General features: G+C 46.1%; 2 pseudogenes; both read left to right on the top strand.

Moving 5' to 3' along the window:
- The first annotated feature begins 5,824 nt into the window (after nt 1-5,824).
- On the top strand, nt 5,825-10,057 carry LOC146186770 (protein brain tumor-like; annotated as a pseudogene).
- Nucleotides 10,058-12,158: 2,101 nt separating this feature from the next.
- On the top strand, nt 12,159-18,920 carry LOC146186769 (protein brain tumor-like; annotated as a pseudogene).
- The last annotated feature ends 309 nt before the right edge of the window (nt 18,921-19,229 follow it).

Raw genomic sequence — 19,229 nt, 5'->3', positions numbered from 1 at the left:
CGAATTAGGTCATAGCAAGTACTTCCAAGAGGCCACCGCAGGAGCCGTGTGCGCCCGTTCTCATCGCAGTCTTTGTATTTTTTTCTAAGGAGAGGGGGGAGGGGGGGGGGCAAGGATCGGCTATTGTGTTGGGCAGAACGCTTTTCCGCATAGATAGCGTTGGCCGAAAGGTGTGCCGTGGGTGAGAAGAGGGCCTCTGCGCAAGCAGGCGGACTGGTCCATGGGGAGATGCTGCTCCCTTTCTTCACCGGAACGCCAGCGAGAGCTCACGGAGGAAGGAGAACCATCGGTGGCCCCTCGACCTCCCGCCGTCGGAAACACCTGCTGCCCGATGACGCCAGCGCGTTCTTCGGCGCAACTGAAACACATAAACTACGTGCATCTGACGCAGGGGGAGGGGGAGGGGGGGGGGGGGGTTGCTTCCGAGTCTTCCCGTGTTGTGCGCGCAACACCCGTGGACGTCGCGCCTGGGCTGCCATGCGTTGCTAACTATACGCAACATGTCAGGCACGCAATGCGCGCCTCAAGGATGCTCCAGCTTTTGCGTTCAACATTTGCATTTCTTCTAAATTGACAGTAGTCAGATTCCTAATGGCTAGGTGTTGCAGGTTTATTTGTTTGTTCGGTGTGAGTGAATAAACTTTTACTTAATTAAGACAAAAAACAAAGATAACAGTTGCTCTCTCTTAAAGCTCACGAGTAGATAGGGCCAGAGTGCAAAATAATCTATAGCTCGTTGCAAGCTGCACTTCATAGTTTTTGTGCAAAATTCTGAGTCTCAAAGGAGAAGAAAAGTTGCAGTGGGGGGAGGGGGGAGCTCACGAGTAGATAGGGCCAGAGTGCAAAATAATCTATAGCTCGTTGCAAGCTGCACTTCATAGTTTTTGTGCAAAATTCTGAGTCTCAAAGGAGAAGAAAAGTTGCAGTGGGGGGAGGGGGGGCATTGACATAAAAAAATCTCTACAAACCCTACAAACATCCACCCAAAGTCAGCCTATTTATTCCGCTGCAAATTATTTCAGAACGCCATCCTAATTCCGTTCACTGTTTATCGTGGATGGTTCATCGCTAAAATAGATGAAGGAAGAAAACCACACTGACGAGAGGTCATTTTTGCTCTTCTCTTGCTTCATCTGTTTTTGCTCCGTATAGATTACACAATGAACTGTTACCATTTCGCCCAGCTATCCATACACTTTCGTTAACTGTGTTGATTTAAGTTCACAACTGATTCCCTCACCAACGCCTCCTTCCCCAGTCGAAATCATAAATATTGCCCTTTATAGTTTACACTGGGATAAGCTTGCTCCTGGTGCGATGTTTCTGATAATAAATGCTTTCATATAGCAAGCCTCATGAGTCGGTTCCTTTTCAATGAGACCGAGTGGTGGAACTGTCCTCGATGCCGGATATAATTTCTTTTTTTCCTTTTTGTGAAGAAGGCGCCGAGCCAGGAGCGAGCAGCAGGAGGAGGGATGCATGCAGCATATATTTCTTATCACTTGAGGGCTCTGTCCGTAGTCTTTTGACTGATAGTAACTCGACTTAGAAAACATTTTATTAAATTAGGTGCGATGTACGGGTATGAAAACGGAAATGGGTGGGTTTGCATTTGTGTGGTTTGTGGTGTAGAGGCGAGTTTGTCGTATGACGTGGGCCGTTTCAGCTCATCGCTAAAATCGGACAGGATGCACAAGGAATTCAAGTAAGAAACATATTTCCTTTTAGGGCGAACGATGTAAACTATTCTGGCAATATACACTATGTACTTTGAAAGCACTCGGATGCGACAGTGTTCACTAATTCGTTTCCTGGGTGTCTTGTGTCAAGGAATTGTCTTGTGTCAAGAAATTCCCATGTCGATCTATTTCGTAGTGATATTTGTTGAGCTGTTGGCGTTTTGAACGGATTGCGATATTGTCTTATGATGACAATCCTGTTCACGCTAGTGTTCTCTTGCATGGCTGATTACGGAAATAAATTTAAACTCTCTTTAGCCACGCCTTTAGCTTTTTGAAGTTAAACCGGCGACCCGATATCAAGGGTGGGCCACCATCACCATCCATCTCTTCTTGTTGTTAAAAGGACGGCGATGCGGCCTATTGGAAACTTGCAATTATCACAGCGCTGAAGGCTTTTATTCAATCCTTATTGCGCATTAGAAATGAGTAGACTACAAAACGTGTATAAAGGTCACGAAATATTGCACGAGAACAGACTAGATAAAATGGCCTTCGAAACCACATATAAGGTTAGCATGGTTCGTATTCAGAACGCCCCCCCCCCCCCCCCCCGCCCTTCTTAAAAAAAGAAAAACAAAGATTAACACATAAACACATCGTGCCATACTAATAATGGCTTTAAGAAGTTAGGATTACAGATTCTTGAAATAATTTTTCCGTATCCGATCATTATGGATCTTGCATACATAGCACCCCTTCTACAAGTGAACAATACTGCTAATTAGAAACAAAATTCGATAAATGAATCCGCAGATACAATCTAAACGCACAGTTTTCGCTCTCTAGCATATCTTGATAATTTTACATTGTAGCTGAACTGCGGTCTGAAGTATGTTTATCTTTATAGGAAGAACCAGTACCTGTAAACTTATATACTTTAACATTGCGTAAAAAGTGAAATATTCTCTATTTATATAGTGCTTCTCCTGGTGTATATGTAGCTTTTAGCGCTAATCTTATTTTCTTTCTTGCAACTCGTAAATTTCGCTGCTTTCCACAAGGCTGACGTGGCCTCGTAAGCAGCGTACGTCTAAGTATGCCGGGTCGACTAAGGCAATGTCTTAGTTGTTTCAAATAAACTTTGAATCAATCAATCAATCAATTAATTAATTAATTAATTAATTAATCAATCAATCAATCAATCAATGAGTTATGTAAGGCAAGGTGGAGAAAAAAATCTCCAGCTGACAAATATGCACGATGCTCTGGAAAACACGAGGTTCGGTTCTGACAATTTTTTTGCTCATCTTACAAACCTTTTTTTGGGATCTCTAGCTGTTGCGTGACATGTCACATAACAATCTTATCTATATGCAGCGCTCGGAATAATGGGCTTGCTCTTATCTGCACCTCGATGCATGCAGGAGGTAATCGCGCTTCTTGTCATTTTTTTTTTTTTCAAGATTCTTGCAAGACGAAGGCGGTGATCCTTTCGGTATCGATTTACAGATGTTCTACCACATGTACTCCAAGTTTACAACCTGTTTACTCATAGTAGGAATAATCTGTAAGCAATTTCGAGTACTCACGAATTACGGAGAGGCGCCGAGCCTATCAAGCCAGCCCGTCAAAACAAGTGTTAAGAGTTAGCTAAAAATGCCACATAGTTATAGACACAAAAATAAACCTACATTTCACGCTGAAAATATTGATATAGCCTAGGATTCTCAAACACATATTGCTATGCGGGCCGCAATAACAAAAAATAAGAGTAGAAGTTAGGAACGCAACAAGAATTTTTAAAATATAAGAAGGTGAATAAATAAAACTAAACCAAAGTGTTTCATCCCTACACACCACAAACCCCATTCTTTGTGAAAAAAAGTGGAGTGTGCTCGATCCCACCTAATTACCGAACAGGCCGCACTTCAGAATGCCAGGTAGAGATTGACTGAAACGTGGCAACGGTTAATAAATACCGTATTCATTTATACTGAAATTTTTTTCTGAAAAATGTAAATGAATCTGAGGGTGGGTTGTCAAGTGTTTTGACTTGAATGCAGCTGACGCCCGTCCAAAGGCCACTCAGACCAAGGGGCCAATGTCTCTGTTCGCCTCCAGAAAGAATGTGTATACTGTCTAGGGACGACGCCTTTTAGTTGTTTTAGTTGAAAAACAAAGCCGATTCTAGAATCTGGCACCGAAACTGGCGAAAAAAAGGCTGACTTTTTTTGGTAGCCGGCGGGCCCCATCACACAGCTCCGCGGGTCGCATGTTTGGAACACATTATAGCGTAACTGACGGGCTAAACCCGTTGAGGAATATGGCTATAGGGGGTAGTGTAAATGCAGTGTGACTAAAGTTTTGGTGCGTTAAATTGTTGGGTTAGTTCAGCTATAGTCTCCTAATTTTCTGCAATAGTGGGCCTGCAGGTATGGCCACCGGCTGCTCTATGTAAAGTCGGCAGCGAAAGTTTATGGTTTGGTTAGTTTAGCTTGGGGGGTTTAACGTCCCAAAGCGACTCAGGCTATGAGAGACACCGTAGTGGAGGACTCCGGAAATTTCGACCACCTGGGGTTCTTTAACGTGCACTGACATCGCACAGCACACAGGCTCCTTGCCTTTCGCCTCCATCGAAAAGCGGCCGCCGAGGTCGGGATTCGATCCCGCATCTTTAGGAACAGGATCCTTGGGCAAACAGAACATACGGGTGCTGTCAAAAGTAAATGAAAGGTAATCTTGGAGAAAATGTTTAATTTCATGCCTCTGATATATAACTTATCAGTAAATCGATATATGCAGACTTGTTATTGCGCGTATTACACAGTGCATCAACGTAATTCAATCATTACGCCTTGAATTAAAAAAAAATCCATTTTTTTTTCGGCAGGGCCATCTTCCATTCACTTTTGACAGCACCTGTACAAGAGGTAGTTTGCATTTATAGTATGTTTAGCACCGTGCCGATAATTTGTGGTCGTGGAACACAGAAAATGATATTCTTTAAAAGGGCGATAACCCCATGGCTTTTTAAGGTACGTTTTAGCGCTCTCAACAATGGTAATAAACATGTTTATTAGGTTGACATGCATGTCTGACTCCGATAATGAGGTGGCTCTGACATAATGCTCAGTGCGGTCATAGAAGAATAGTGCGTAGAAAGTGATGCCGTTTCTTCGCCGAAGTAAAACGAGCATATGCAACCGTTTTACAACGACATGTACACTGTACCTGCTACTTCCAAAGCTATAGGGGACAATCAAAAGTATAGTATCTAAATATTTGAAGGAAAACAAACTTTCATTAATATCATTTTCAATAAATAGAGAACGACCACTTGTGTCCACGACCCTTTGTTTCGAACAAAAAAAAAAATCTTTTACTTTAAAGCTGTGTGCATGGTTACTAAGAAGCCATGTCTAGGAGCTCATTACTTACAGCATTTCCCATTACATACAGATAGTTGCCGGCAAACACAAGTGTAGTGACATCAGACACATTAAAGTTTGAAAACAGCGCAGTGTCTTCGAAATGTCCTTAAACGTAGGAAGGCAAAAGAGGCTCCATTATGGATCCTTGTGGCGGACTCCATGTACTATTGTAGTGAACCATTGTATTCTTTGTTTGTTCTGCTAGCATGCAACTTTATCATTTTACTGGTAGCGTACATAAGTGTCTTGCGCTTTTTGTGTATTAACGCTCAGAGTCATAGTAATCGGGTTTTATCACTTTCTTTGTAGCGCAAGATGCGCCGAGCTTTATCTCGAACGATCGCCGCCAAGCGCGACCGCTCTCGCATTGTTTCGGGCTGTTCTAGCACCCTTGGCCTGTTTATCTAGATTCTTCGGCACCTACTTTAAACTGAGCACTGATGAGTGCAAGGGATACTTGTAATTCGACGAATACCGAGCATGCTTGCTGTTTCGCCTCCGTTGACTTGCTAAGGTCTTTTGCTGGCGCAAGTCAGCCCAATAGAGGGTTTCTTTCAGTGCAACCCCAGTCTCTTCCATGGCTACCTTCGACATCGTCGCTACCACGTGATAATATTTTAACACGAAGACGCTAAAAGCCATGTTCTGACAAAAAAAAAAATGCGGCATTGCTGACTTTGTTATCCCCGTTGTGGGCGGAAAATTACGGGTATGGTTTTGGAAGGTGCAGGTATGTTCTCAGCAGATATTGCCGGTTACGGATTGTTTGGCGAAATTGATATGGCAGGTGCTACCACCTCGAGCTTCTTCATTCAGGCGGGAGTTTGAAATGGGAATAAAACCTTCCAGACCACTTCGAGACGAGGAAGACGCTCTACTCCGAAGGCACGAAAGCGTGCCATTATGGTTTGGTTAAAGCGGCACTTTGTGCGAATATATGTAGGGTGGCTTTCATATAAATGGGTAGCTTACTTGTGTATGCTAATGAATTCGTGCAAGATGATTGAGGCACAAATTAAGGAATTAATGATTACACAAGTACCAAAGCACATGTAAGCGAAAATGATTTCACAAGAGGAGCCGCACACGCCAAAAACTAAAGCTATCTCGTCAAACCCTTAAATGTGGAACTAGTTTCTTATTTGCGGACCTGAACTGCTTAAAGACAACTTGATGTTTTCATGAAGACAGCTAACTTCTAAAGTAATAAATAGTCCAGCTACATATGCCACGTAGAAGGTCATTAATAAGAATTAATAATAATAATAATAAGAGTGCAATAAGAAACACTGTGCAAAGAACTTTCTGCATCCGTAAATACGATGATGCCGGTGCTATGATTATGGTGGCCAGAGAATGCAAGATATGGAAACGTGAATGGAGTCGTGTACGGCTACCTTTAGAGAAAAATCAGACTTCTATGTCTGAGTTACATCATAATCCCCCCCCCCCCCCCCCCCTTCCTGCTAAAAGAAAAAGAAAACGCTTTTACTTGAACAGAAATGAAATTTTCAAAATGAGCAATTAAGACACTCAGGAAGATATATAATTGTAGTTTGGAGGGTTGTTATGCGGTCACCAGCTTAAACAACAGGACAACTTTTGACTTCTTAAGATATCGGGGTTCGCAGAATAATGCCTGACAGAACAGAACACAGTAAGCAAATCGACATCGTCTTTGATTTTCTTAGCTTATATATCATCTGGCACAATACCTTTATTCGTCGTCTCTATGTTGGGAACAACAGTATTCACTTGTAATACTTCCTTTGTGCTTGTAATGTTGAAAAAACAAATAATAACTCAGGGTTAGCAGCTCGAGAACTTCCATGCCACTAGAGAACAAGAGTACGTTATATGCTGTTATAACAACATATTGTGAAAAATTTATTTACCTGGTTGGCAATATCTAATGACAGGTAATTAGAAATGGTTTGCTTTCTTTCAGCTATTCCAGTAACCTTTCACAAAGTCTTCCACCTTTAGTAGTACCCTTCCCTTGATTATTAAAAGAAGATGGAAAAATTAACTCGTTCATATTTTAAACAGTTGCATGGTTTCATTGCTGTTGTACTGAAGCTGTCTTGAATAGCAGGCAACTGTTGCTGTTATTGAGTTAATTTATGTGTTAATCCTTTTTTAAAACCTGTGAGCATGCCAGCAGTAATATGAGGACACGTGACATGTTCATAACTGCACAGCGAATACTTCCCTTTAGAATTGACCATTATATTTGGGCTAGTGCTTACGAAATGAGCAAATTCAGTATGGCAAATACTTTCACGCAAAATTTCACAATGAATTTACAGTATTAAATGTTTGATGTTTGTGTAGCCTATCTAATAAAATGCATTGATGGTCTTATGGTGGCTCCCTTTCGCACATATCTATGGGTGTTGTTCAAAAAGCTTTTCTCAAAACTCTCCTGCGCTTGGCGTCTCAGCAATGCTGCTACTAATGTCAGATCCGTACGCGCACCGTTTTGCCAGACTCCCGGAGCAACAGCGACTGGCGCGTTGGGGCGGCAGCAATGACCCTTTTCGTTACCGACCATCATCAACTTCAGCAGTGAGAACCCGAGACGGCGCTTCGGCTGTGCTTCGGATGCTCGTTCAGCAGTTTCTGGGCAGCAGCTCACCATCAACCTTTAGGTGGTCTCTGATAATAGCGGGCTTTTAACGAGGCTTGTCCACTTCACTTCCCTAGACATTCACGGCACCCAGCTCAGGTGGGGAAGGCAGCCCCTCGACCGATGGCGGCTCTGCTGGCAGTGCAGCTTTACCCCAGTTAGGCGCCATGTGCCGCCTCTGCAATCACACTTTTACCATTCCTAAGGTGTTAAACAGCTTGCACACATCTTGTCACCCGTGCCAGGAAAATGAGCGCACAGGGTACTTGATTCTTTGCATGAAATGAAGCCAAGATATCCCCTTGCTACCGGTGGCATGGCTGGCCCTCTATTCTACTATTCAGTCTCCAGGATCATGGAAACTAGAGTTCTGGAAAATGCTAGTTTTTACTGCTCATGTTGCAAGGGCAAAGAGTCGAGTACAACCGCCCGCTATTTCGAGTTTGGCAACTTGCTGCGACCCAACTCTGTGATGGCGCACAAATTCGTGTACTGCTTCTATGGCCACCGGGTGTTGACATTGAGACAGTTCCAGAGCCCGCGCGATGGGTTGCGGGCGTCACAGGACAAGCCAATTGCCTGCCTGCGCCACGGGTCGGAGATTCTAGGCTACTTCTGCCGATCGTGCGAGCTGCCTGTCTCAAGGACTGCGTCTTGCTCGACTACGCCAAGTCAATGCACGAACTGGGGCCGCGGAGGGAGGCAGCCTCTTGGCACGTGGATGGTGTCAGAACAAAGGCAAGGAAGAAGCAGTTAGACAGCTTTGAGGTTCGAAATGTTTAGTTTTTATTGCGCTAATCGCGCTGCGGCGCCTTGTGCCAACTTCTTCATTTTCCGGCGCCATGCCGGGGCTTGCGACCACAGCGTGGCGCGACGAGCGCTACAAGGGCGTGCCGCACGTGGTACGAGACGGAAGGGTCAGGCCAAACGATCTCCGAGCAGCACTCAAGACCCTGGAGCAGGTGGGAAGACGTCTTCAAGCTCAGTACCAGTGAGCCCGGCGGGAGGTAGTAGACAGATTTGACTCCTACCTCCTCATTCTGGAGGAGCAGCGGAACGAACATTGCGCGAGCTCGAGAACATCTACAGTGCCATGATAGTGTCTATTGGCTTGCTCGGGCAAAATGCTCATGATGCGATCGAAAGGATCCACCAGGTGTATGCCTCTGCGGAAAGGTTGATTCGCTTCTCTGCGAGCACTAAGGCCTTGGTCTTCAAGCCTCTGCTAGAGAACAAGGGCCAGCGATTCATCTCAGTTTGGCCTGGATCTGGGCTCCTGGATCTGGAGTTTGTGTCCAACTATCAAAGAATCCAGGTAGGGGTACTGAACACGTTTGGCCACATCACGCAACGCAGTTCTTCTGAAGGTGCTTTGGTGCAACCGTCACTTGCTCGGCCCAGCTGTGTTGTTCTGGGTGCCGTTGACTGTGGGCCCACACTGCACCAGAATACTCACCATCAACCGTCACCTCTGACATCGCATTTCGAGTTGAGACTTCTGTCCGAGCGCTTCAGCACTGCGAAAAACCTAGGTCCGTTCTCAACCACCCTCGCTGAGGCCAGCCTTTATGAGAAGTGGTCGAGCGGAGTCGCTGACATCTTTCACCATGGCTCGGACTTTGATGCTCTCGAGGACTGTGTGGCGCTTCCTCCGCCGAGTGCTCCGGCTGAACTCTCCTCCAAGTGCCTAGTTAGTACCGGCGTAGAGTTGCACCCATTCAAAGCACATGTAAATTGGCAAAATAAGTTTTACCATTGCAAGTTTGGCGAGTTCGGTCGCATAGAGGGACAGATGACAGAACCTTCTGATGTGGCAGTGAATAAGCAGAATGACAGTAGGGTCGCCGATACCAACAGTCACCGCATAGATATCTTTGTTCACGAGCGGCGGTTCAATTTCCAGTGTGGCGAGGGCAGCAAGCGTGGTGGACTGCTACTGTACCTCGACCGGGTGGCTGTGGTGGGCGTGTCAGCTGAGCCCGCGGTGGCTGAGCGTTTGCCGGAGCACCAGATCCAGATTGACAATCGCACTCGTAGTTCGCGCCCAAGTTCGGTGCAGTAAACCTGTAGCACTCTCGCGGCGTGGCTGTGAACCCCAAGAACTACGTGGTGGTCGTCGAGTGCAAGGTGATGCATGTCATCATCTTCCACCAGAGTGGAAACGTGCTGCATAACTTTGGTTGCTCCAATCACTTCGAATTCTCCAAAGGCGTAGTGGCCAATGACCGGCCGGAAATCTTCTTCGCGGACAAACTAGCCACTGCATCAAGATGTCCAGCTACGACGGGTTGTTCCTGAAGTAGATTGGATCCTGAATTTTTCGCGGCAGGAATACGAACAATGGTCGATAATGCTGAGACCCTAAATAGGATCTCAGACACCAATATCGCTATTAAAAGTGATTAACGCTACCTGATTAGTGAATTGAGCGGCTGCAAAAAAATATACCGGTGTTTTCATCGAACACTTATAACTTCTAAAATATAGAGAATTCAAAACATAAAATATTTTTGAGCACTAAGCCATAGAACGGAATAATTTACTGCAGTCACTTTTCGAATTAATCGCCAGTTAACGAACCTTACGAAGTTGCCTGATTAGTGCCATTAAGAAGTTTGAAGCCAGGGTCAAGGCTATGGTATATCAGTTTTTGAAACAAAGAAAAACGATTACTAAAGCCTTGTAGCGCGAGCAAATTCGGCATTTTCTTTTTCGCACAAAACCGAAATAGAGGCACATCAGAAACGCGAGAAGCTCGATGGAGACACCTCCTTTTATGACGTGTTGCAGGGATTATGGCCCCGATTCGAATTATTCGCTGTTGCGCAGTGTTGTCGTCGTTGTCCTCTAAATAGATGTCAGTGTGAAGCGCTTTCTTTTGTTCTTTGGTTTTTGTTCTCATTGCAACAAGCGACGAAGCAAATGGTCATACAACATGACTTTACAATATAGTGCATGCAGTTCTAATTGGGCGTAAATGTCCCTTCGACATGGGTCAACGCACCTCGTGTTTCTGTAGTGACCTTTCTGTACGCCTTCAGTTTCGGTTTTCAGTTCAGTTTCGTTCAGAACAGATAACCTTTAGGTATTAGACTGTCCTACTACATATGCCACGTAGAATCTCAATAATCGCGTGAAGTATGAAACACTGAATGAAGTAATTTCTGCACACCTAAATACTCTGATCCCGGTACTATGATTACGGTAGGGGAAGAATTCAAGATATGGAAAACCGAATTGAGCGTGGACGGGTATCTTTAGAGAAAAATCATTCTGCTGATCCCGATTTAAATCTTAACTCCCATAAAACGTCTCTAGGTGATTAGAAACAAATTTTTCGAAAAGCGCTATTGTGACACTCGGGAGGATATTGGCGTTTAGTTAGAAAATGTTTTAAAGTCATCAGTATAAATACGTAGACAACGTTTGAGTTCTTCAAATATCAGGGTTCAATGAGTAACGAGTGACTGAACACACTCAGCAAATCAATATCATCACTGCTTTTCTTAGCCTGTAAAGCACGTGGCCCAATAGCTTTATGCGCGGTCTGCATTTTGGAACAAAAGTATTCCTCGCCTGTAGTCATTCCTCGGTGATCATAATTTGTAAAAAAAAAAAAAAAAGAGTAATTTCGGGTTCGCAGGTCGAAAACTTCCGTGTCACTGGTGCTAACAAAGTAAGTTTAATGCTGTTCTGAGTCCACAGATTACGAAACACTTATTAATCTGTCTGACGATATTTCTTGACAGGCAATCAGGAGGCCTTTGTTTTCTTTCAGCTATTCCAGTAACCTTTCCAAAAGCCTTTCACAGAAGGTAATATGCTATCTTTGATTATTAAAAAGTGGAATAATGAACTCCTTGTTATTTATTTTTGTATATTACTGAAGCTGTCCTGAATAGTAGGTGTCTGCTGCTGTTTTCAGGTATGTGGAAGTTTGAATCTCTTGTTTTAAACTTCCAAGCATGCCATCAGCAATATAAGGACACGTGGAATGTTAATAGCTGCAGAGCGAATGCTTCCTTGTAGAATGGCCATTACATTCAACCTAGTGCTTGCGGTATTACTAAATTCAGTATGGCTGTTACTGTCATACAAAGTTTTGCAACCAGTTCACTCTAGTAAATGTTTGCGTGTATGTAGCCCATTTGATAAAATACATTGATGCGGTTGTAAAGCCGTCCCTTCTACATACATGTATGGGTGCTGTTCAGAAAGCCGTTCTCAAATCACTCTTGATACTGGCGTCGCAACAGGGCTGCTGCTGCCCTCAGATCGGTACGAGCACTATCTTGCCCGACTCGTGAAGCAACAGCGACTGGCGTGTCGGGGCAGCAGCAATGACTCGTTTTTTTTTAGCGGCCATCATCAACATCAACAGCAGGAACACGAGACGAAGCTTCGGCTGTGCTTCAGATGTTCGGTCAGCCGTCCCTAGACAGCAGCCTGCCATCAACACTAAGGAGGTCTGGGACAACAGCGGGCTTTTAACTAGGCTTGCCCACTTCACCGCCCTACACTCTCACGGCACCTAGCTCTGGTGGAGAAGGCAGCACCGGAGGCAGCCCCTCGACCGATTGCGGCTCTGCTGGAAGTGCAGCACTGCCCCAGATAAGCGCCATCTGCCGCCTCTGCCATGACAACTTCACATTCATAAGGTGTAAAGCTACTCGCACTTATTTTGTCAACTGTGACTGGAAGAGAAGTGCGCAGCGAACAAGATTATTTTGCCGCAAGTGCAGCCAAGATACACCCTTAGCACTGGGAGGCACCGCTGGCCCTCCATCTAAAATGCAGCCTTCGACGTCCTGGAAAATGCGGTCCTCGAACGTGCTAGTGATGGGTGCACAGTTTGAAGTGCAAAGAGCCGAGTGCAGTCGCCCGCTGCCTTAAATGTGCAAGTCTCCGCGACCCAAGGGCGTGATGGCGCACAAATTCTTGCCAATTGCTTCAAGGGCCACCTACTGTTGACGGTGGAAGGGCTGCAGAGTACACGTGATGCGTTGCGAGCGGCACGGGACAATTCAGCCGTCTTCCTGCGCCCCTGGTCAGGGGACTGCGCTACGTCTGCCGATCGTGCCATCTGCCTGTCCCAAGTGGTGCATTGTGCTCAATCACAACAAGGTAGTGCACGGATCGGAGCCGCTGAGTGAAGCAGCCGTCTGGCAAGTGGAGCGTGTCGGAGATAAGGCGAGGAAGAAGTCCGACAGCTTTGAGTTTCGAACTGGTTTGTTTTAAAGCAAAATGTTTACTACCCTCGTCGAACTTGAGGTGATCAGCTCCGGCAATTTGAACTCGGGTGCGGCGTGAGAAGCCAGGTTCGCGCTTCTTCGCATGTACGTCTGCTGCTGCTCACTTCTAGTTCACAAACCTACATCTTCTTATTCTTCTACACCTGGCGAACTTCATTCGTACTGGTACAAATCTCCACAAATATTACCTCACAGAATGCCACACACCCTTTCAGTCTCCTGGAAACCCTTTCTCGCCACCGCTACCTCTGCCCACCTGGCTACTCCCTTGAGGTCTCCACCTTCAGAATGCCCCAGACACCTTCATTTCGATCAGACCAGTCTGTGGTGTCCTTGAGGTTTGCACACAGCCATGGAAGAGTCTTGTGCTGGAATCAGTGCTGCGGTTGCGTTTTCTTGATGTTAGCAGAAAGACATGAAGGAGAGAAACCATAACAAATCGCGTTTGACAACGCTTAATCGTGCACCCACTCTCTTAAGTAGGTTTAGGTCTAAGTGAGTCTAACTTACACAACAAACACAACAGCTGAGGTCACGGGCTACAAGACACATCAGAAGGGGAATAACATCTGCATAATGGTTTATAGAGAATCCGCAGCGTCGAATCATGGTCTTGAAGACGACGAGTTTGATTACTGCTTTGTGGAAATCATACCCGTAAACAGAGGAGCACATTTATTCTTAAAAGATGTAGTAGACCAAAAATGACAGATTCGTCATCTTTAGGAAGGCACTAAATGAGGCGGGAAGGCTCCACTGATCATATTAGGAGATGTCAATGCAGCCAGCAAGATGTGGGGCTAAAGCTTGAAAACCCCAAAGGGAAGACGACCGGCCAACCATCACCATAATCACGGACCTGATAAGCTAACGAGGGAAGGAAATAGCGTCAGTAGAGACACATGCCGATATTTCTCACCGCTAAAGCATGCAAGGCGGGCTGAATCGGTGAACAGCGAAGAAAATTTAGGCAGTGATCAAGACATTTTATAATTAGGACAGTATGCAGCAAGAGCACGATATTGAGAGGAGAAGCGAGGCGAATGAATTGGAAGCAACTCAGAGGAAGCAGAGTGGAAAGATAGGCGCAACAAATCACAGAGTACGGGCAGTGGGCCGAACAACTCCGAAACGAAATCAACCAACATACGAAAAGAATAAAGAAAATTGACGAAACTCCAGAAATTAACCCGCACTTGCTGCACTTATAGGAGGCAAAAAGGGGCCGTACGAAGAGGAGAAAAAAAGCAGTGGTTGAGGAAGAAGCTCAAAAAGTGCATAGCGGAAGTTACCAAAGTAGAAAAATATACATTTTTGCTACACAAAGCTAACTGGTAAAATTATGCAACACACTTAGAGCCAAAATAAATTTGTCTAAAATTTGACTAAAAGATGCCTCATCGACCTCAACAAAAGCAAGGGAGAGCAGTAGGCGAACCTAGTTAGAGCCCTACATAGCTTCGACGGAAGCGAAAAGGAACTAAAAGAAGAGCTAACACGAAGATGCATTCAGATCGGCGAGAGGAACACGTCACAGGAAGAGTATGAAGGAGAGCCGAATGACGAAATGGACCGAGAAATAACAATCCACGAGTTACGAACGAACGTTATGGAAATGGGAAGGAAAGGTAAACCGGGAGGAGATGGAGTCATATTCATGATGCTGGCCTACCCCATGCAGCCTCTCTAACAAGCCTAACAGATTTCTTCAGTAATTGCTGGTCCATAGGGAAAATAGCCCAGATCTGGAAGACAGCAGAGTAGCATTTTATACTGAAGCCTCGTTTTATACCAATCTCAGACCAATCTCGCGTACGTCCTGCCAAGACAACTTTTTGAGAAAATAATCCACAAAAGACAATACAAGCACATGGAAAAGAATGCGTAATCTCTGTTCTGTTTTCTGGTTCCTTCTCTCTCTCTCTCTGTTCTGGTTTCAAACCAAATCTGTCAACCATGACATGCTAATACAGCAAAAGGAGGAAATAATAGATTCGTCTAGAAGAAACCAAACTAATGCTATATTACAGACAAAGAACGGTGGTGCAGGGAGTGCAACTGTATTAAATATTTCCTGGTCGAACGCACAGTTAGTGTCAACTTGGGCAGGATAAAAGCAGAACCCATCAAAATGGGCGACGGTGGAACCCCACAATTCGAAGTATTATTCCCAATGCTCTTTAACATAGCCATGTTGGGGCTTCAAGAAACCTCTATGCCGGCCAGGAAGGAGAAATACAACCCCGATTACAGGAAGTCGCAAACACAGCGCAAAAATATGCAGAAGAATGTGGTCTAGCATGTGCCACGACCAAATCAGAACTTCTAATATTCAGGAAAGCAAAAAAGCTGGGCACCCCATCGAGGTGAGGCTTTACGGAACCAGAATTCAGGGAGTCTGTGGTGTCCAGTATCCGGACGGAGGGAACGAACAGGCGCAGACCACAGCTCAGGGTAGACTTTATTTACGTCAAAGAGTGTGAGCGTGTGAGCTCGAGAGAAGAGAGAGAGAGAGAAATGTGATGATGATGATAGCACTGGTGTATGGAAGCGAAACCGAAACTTGTGCGGGATACAACAGAGTCCCAAAGGGAAAAATTCTCGGGGTTACTAAAGCAACAATTAACAATAATCAAGCCACAATAGGCCGCCTATCAGAGACTACAAAGCAATAGCAAGAATGATAGGCAGGATCGCAAACAAGAGAGGAGAGATGAAAGAGAAGGACACCCTGCAGCTATTACAAGCACTCTAAATCCGGAGAATTTCGTATGTTGTGCCGTACTTGAGATTGAAGAAAGCAGAAAAGAAGAAAACCAATGCCTTGATAAGGAAGGCGTACAAGAGAGCTCTCGGCATTCGGATCAGTGCTTCAACAGAGTAATGAAGCCTAGTGCGCACAACACGCTCAACAAAATAATTTCAGCGCAGTTAACATCGCAGAAATGCCGCCTATCCGAGAGGAGGACGGGTAGAGCAGTGTTAGACCAACTCAAACTGTCCTACATAAGCACGACGAACCACCAATATGACGCTTCTGAACAGCTCGACAACATTTTAGACGTAGAGCCCATACCAATAAGCATGCATCGTGTGCACCATGCAGATAGAAGAGAGGCGAGGGCTCTCACTTTACACCTTACACTGAGAGCAAAACACTTTACACTGATGCGGCAGGACCAGTTAGAAACATCGTGACGATAGCAGTCACAGACTGGGATGGTAGCCTCAAGAATTCTACGTCAATCAGATGCGGGGAACCAACCCAAGCGGAAGAGGCTGCCATTGCGTTTGCGATCATGACTCAGAAACACGTAATTATAACAACAGACTCGCGAGAAGCCTGCAGAAACTGCACCAGAAGCCGGATAGGGCAGGCAGCTATAAGGATCCACAAGAACAGTAAGGAAGACAAAAGGAAAGCACAGCCGATATGGACAATGGCGTACCAGTCCGTAGAGGGGAACGAAGGCGCACACGCCGCAGCCCGAGCATTCCTACTCAGGGCATTTCAACACATGGACGAGCCGAACTACTCAAACATGCTGACTACCTACTCGGAAAGCCTACAAAACTATAGACCAGGCAGAAGGAAATACGCACCACCTGATAAACACCTAGACAAAGAACAAGAAATAACGCCGAGAGCTCAAACAAGCACTCAAGATGAAAAAGACTCCAGGCAATATACCCGCACCACTATGAGCCACAATGTACATACTGTGACATGGCGGCAGATTTATACCACATGGTATCGGTCTGTCAGTACAACACCGCAGTAGAAAGGATAAAAGGCCTGACGATTGAGCGGTTGGAGAAAATGCTGTCCAGCTCGGACCCCAACGTTCAGCACCAGCTGACTTTAAGGGCAAGAACCGTCGCAAAATCCTGCGGAGTCCCGGAATAGGGCGGCCGACCACCAAGTTTTGTTTCAATAAAAGGTTTTCATCCTCATCATCATTTGACCTGGCTTACCAGTACATTGGGTTGGATTGATTTCATTGGTAGAGTTTAACGTCCCAAAGCGACTCAGGCTATGAGAGACGTCGTAGTGAAGGACTCCGGAAATTTGACCACCTGGGATTCTTTAACGTGGGTTGGATTGGAAAATATTTATTGTCAGCATTGAACGATATGTGGGCACTATATCTAGGTGGCCTCGAGTCCGTGGCTCTTAGCGACCTTACGAGCCCACTCAGTGGCCCGCATTTGCGTCAAAAGGTCTCAGCTGGCCAGTATAGCCTCCCACCGCTCTAGAGAAAAGACTGGTAGTAGGTCCGCCGGTATAGAATAACCAGGCATAGCAAGTCTGGCTTTAGAGCCGGGCTTAGCCGAGATAAACCTTAGTCATTTTTTAGTGCACTCCTCGCGCTGTGGAACCTAGTGCCAACTTCGTCCTTGTCGGGCGCCGTGTCATGGCCTGCCACCAGAGCGTGGCGCGAGGACGCCACAAGTGCGTGGCGCACGTGGCGCTGAGCGTGAGGGCCACGTCACACGCTCTACGGGCGGTACTCAAGACCCTTGAGCAGGTATCCAGCCGTGTGCAAGCTCAGTACCAGCGATCCCAGGAGGAAGTGGCAGACACATTTCTCTTCGACCGCTCCAAGCTGGAGGAGCGGCGGCAAGAGACGATGCGCGAGCTCGAGGACGCCCGCAATGCCAATGTAGTGTGTCTTGGATTGCCGAGGCAAAAGGTTCAAGACAACATCGAAGGGATCCACGAGTTGTGTGCCTCTGCGAGAGGCTTGGTTCTCATTTCTCCTAGCACTGAAGCCTTGGTCTTCAAGTCTCAGCTAGAGAAAAAGCTCCAGGAACGCCTCTCATTTCAGCCTGGATGTCGACTTCAAGGCAAGGACCTGGAGTTCGTGCCCAACCATCTTGCAATTCAGGTAGGAGTACTCAACTCGTTTGGCTGCATCAAGCAAAGCGGAGCTTCTGAACGGGCTCCGCGGCAACCACCAATCGCTCGCCCCAATGGTGTTGTTCTGGTTACCGTTGACCGCGGGTCCACACTGCACCGATATGGATACCATCTGCTGCCACGTCCGAAGTTCCCTTTTGAGTCTAACCTTCTGTCCAAGCGCTTCAGCTCTGCGGACAGCCTAGGCCCGTTGTCAACCAGCGTCACATGTGTGAGCCTTTATGAGAAGTGGTCAAGTGGAGGTGCTGACATCTGTCACCATTGCTCGGATCTTGGTGCTTCCCAGGAGTTTACGGACCATTGCTCGGACCTTGGTGCTTCCCAGGAGTTTACGGCACCTCCTATGCCGAGTGCTGTGGCTGAATGTTCGCCCAAGTACTTAGCTGGTACTGGCGAACGGTTGTACCGACTCAAGTCGCTAATAAAGAGGCAAAATAAGATTTACCAATGCAAACTTGGCGCGATCGGTGGCATAGAGGGACAATTCACAGAGCCTTATGATGTGGCAGTGAATGCGTCGAATGACATTGTGGCCACCGGTACCAACAACCACCGCTTCAATATCTTTGATAGGGAGGGGCGGTTCAAATTCCAGTTTGACGAGTGCGGCAAGCGTGATGGACAGCTGCTCTACCTCAACTGGATGACTGTGGTGCGCTAGCCAGCTGACAGTGTCGGCTGTGAGCGTTCGCCGACGCACCATCCATATTTACAATGTGTGCGAGAAGTTCGTGCTGAGACGTTCGTTGCTGGGATGATGCAGCACTCCCGCAGCATGGCCGTAGACCCCAATGGCTGTGTGGCTGCATTACGCAGTGCAAGGTGATGCGGGTCATCATCTTCGGCAGGAGTGACAACGTACTGCACATGGTTGGCGGCTACAAGCACCTCGAATTTCCCAACTGTGTGGTGGTGGATGAAAAACAGGTCACCTCAGACAACCGGGCGCGCTGTGTCAAAGTCTTCAGCTATGACGAGGTGCTCCTTATGTATTTTTGGAGTTAGATTTGAACCCAATAGGTTGGGAGGAGTAAGAGCACATAAACCAATACCACTATTAAATAAAATGTGATCAATGCTGACTTAAACGCACCGTGCACATTGATAACATTCTTTGAATTCTACGGCTGGAGCAAAAATATATCGAAGGTTTCAGCGAACACCTTCGAAACGTCTTGAGCTTGGATAGTTGGAAAGAGAAACAAAATATTTTCAGGAGGAGTGAGCTGCAACGCAATAGTTTACTGTAAAAAAATTCTTAGTGCCATTATGATACTCCCCCGTGCGAATTTTTAGCGCAGCTACTTCAGCGTT

This window comes from Amblyomma maculatum, chromosome 6 (genome assembly GCF_055883805.1).
Source record: "Amblyomma maculatum isolate TAMU_Amacu chromosome 6, ASM5588380v1, whole genome shotgun sequence".
Lineage (NCBI taxonomy): Eukaryota > Metazoa > Arthropoda > Arachnida > Ixodida > Ixodidae > Amblyomma > Amblyomma maculatum.
Note: the sequence above shows the minus strand (reverse complement) of the source record. Positions and strands in the feature narration are given on the sequence as shown.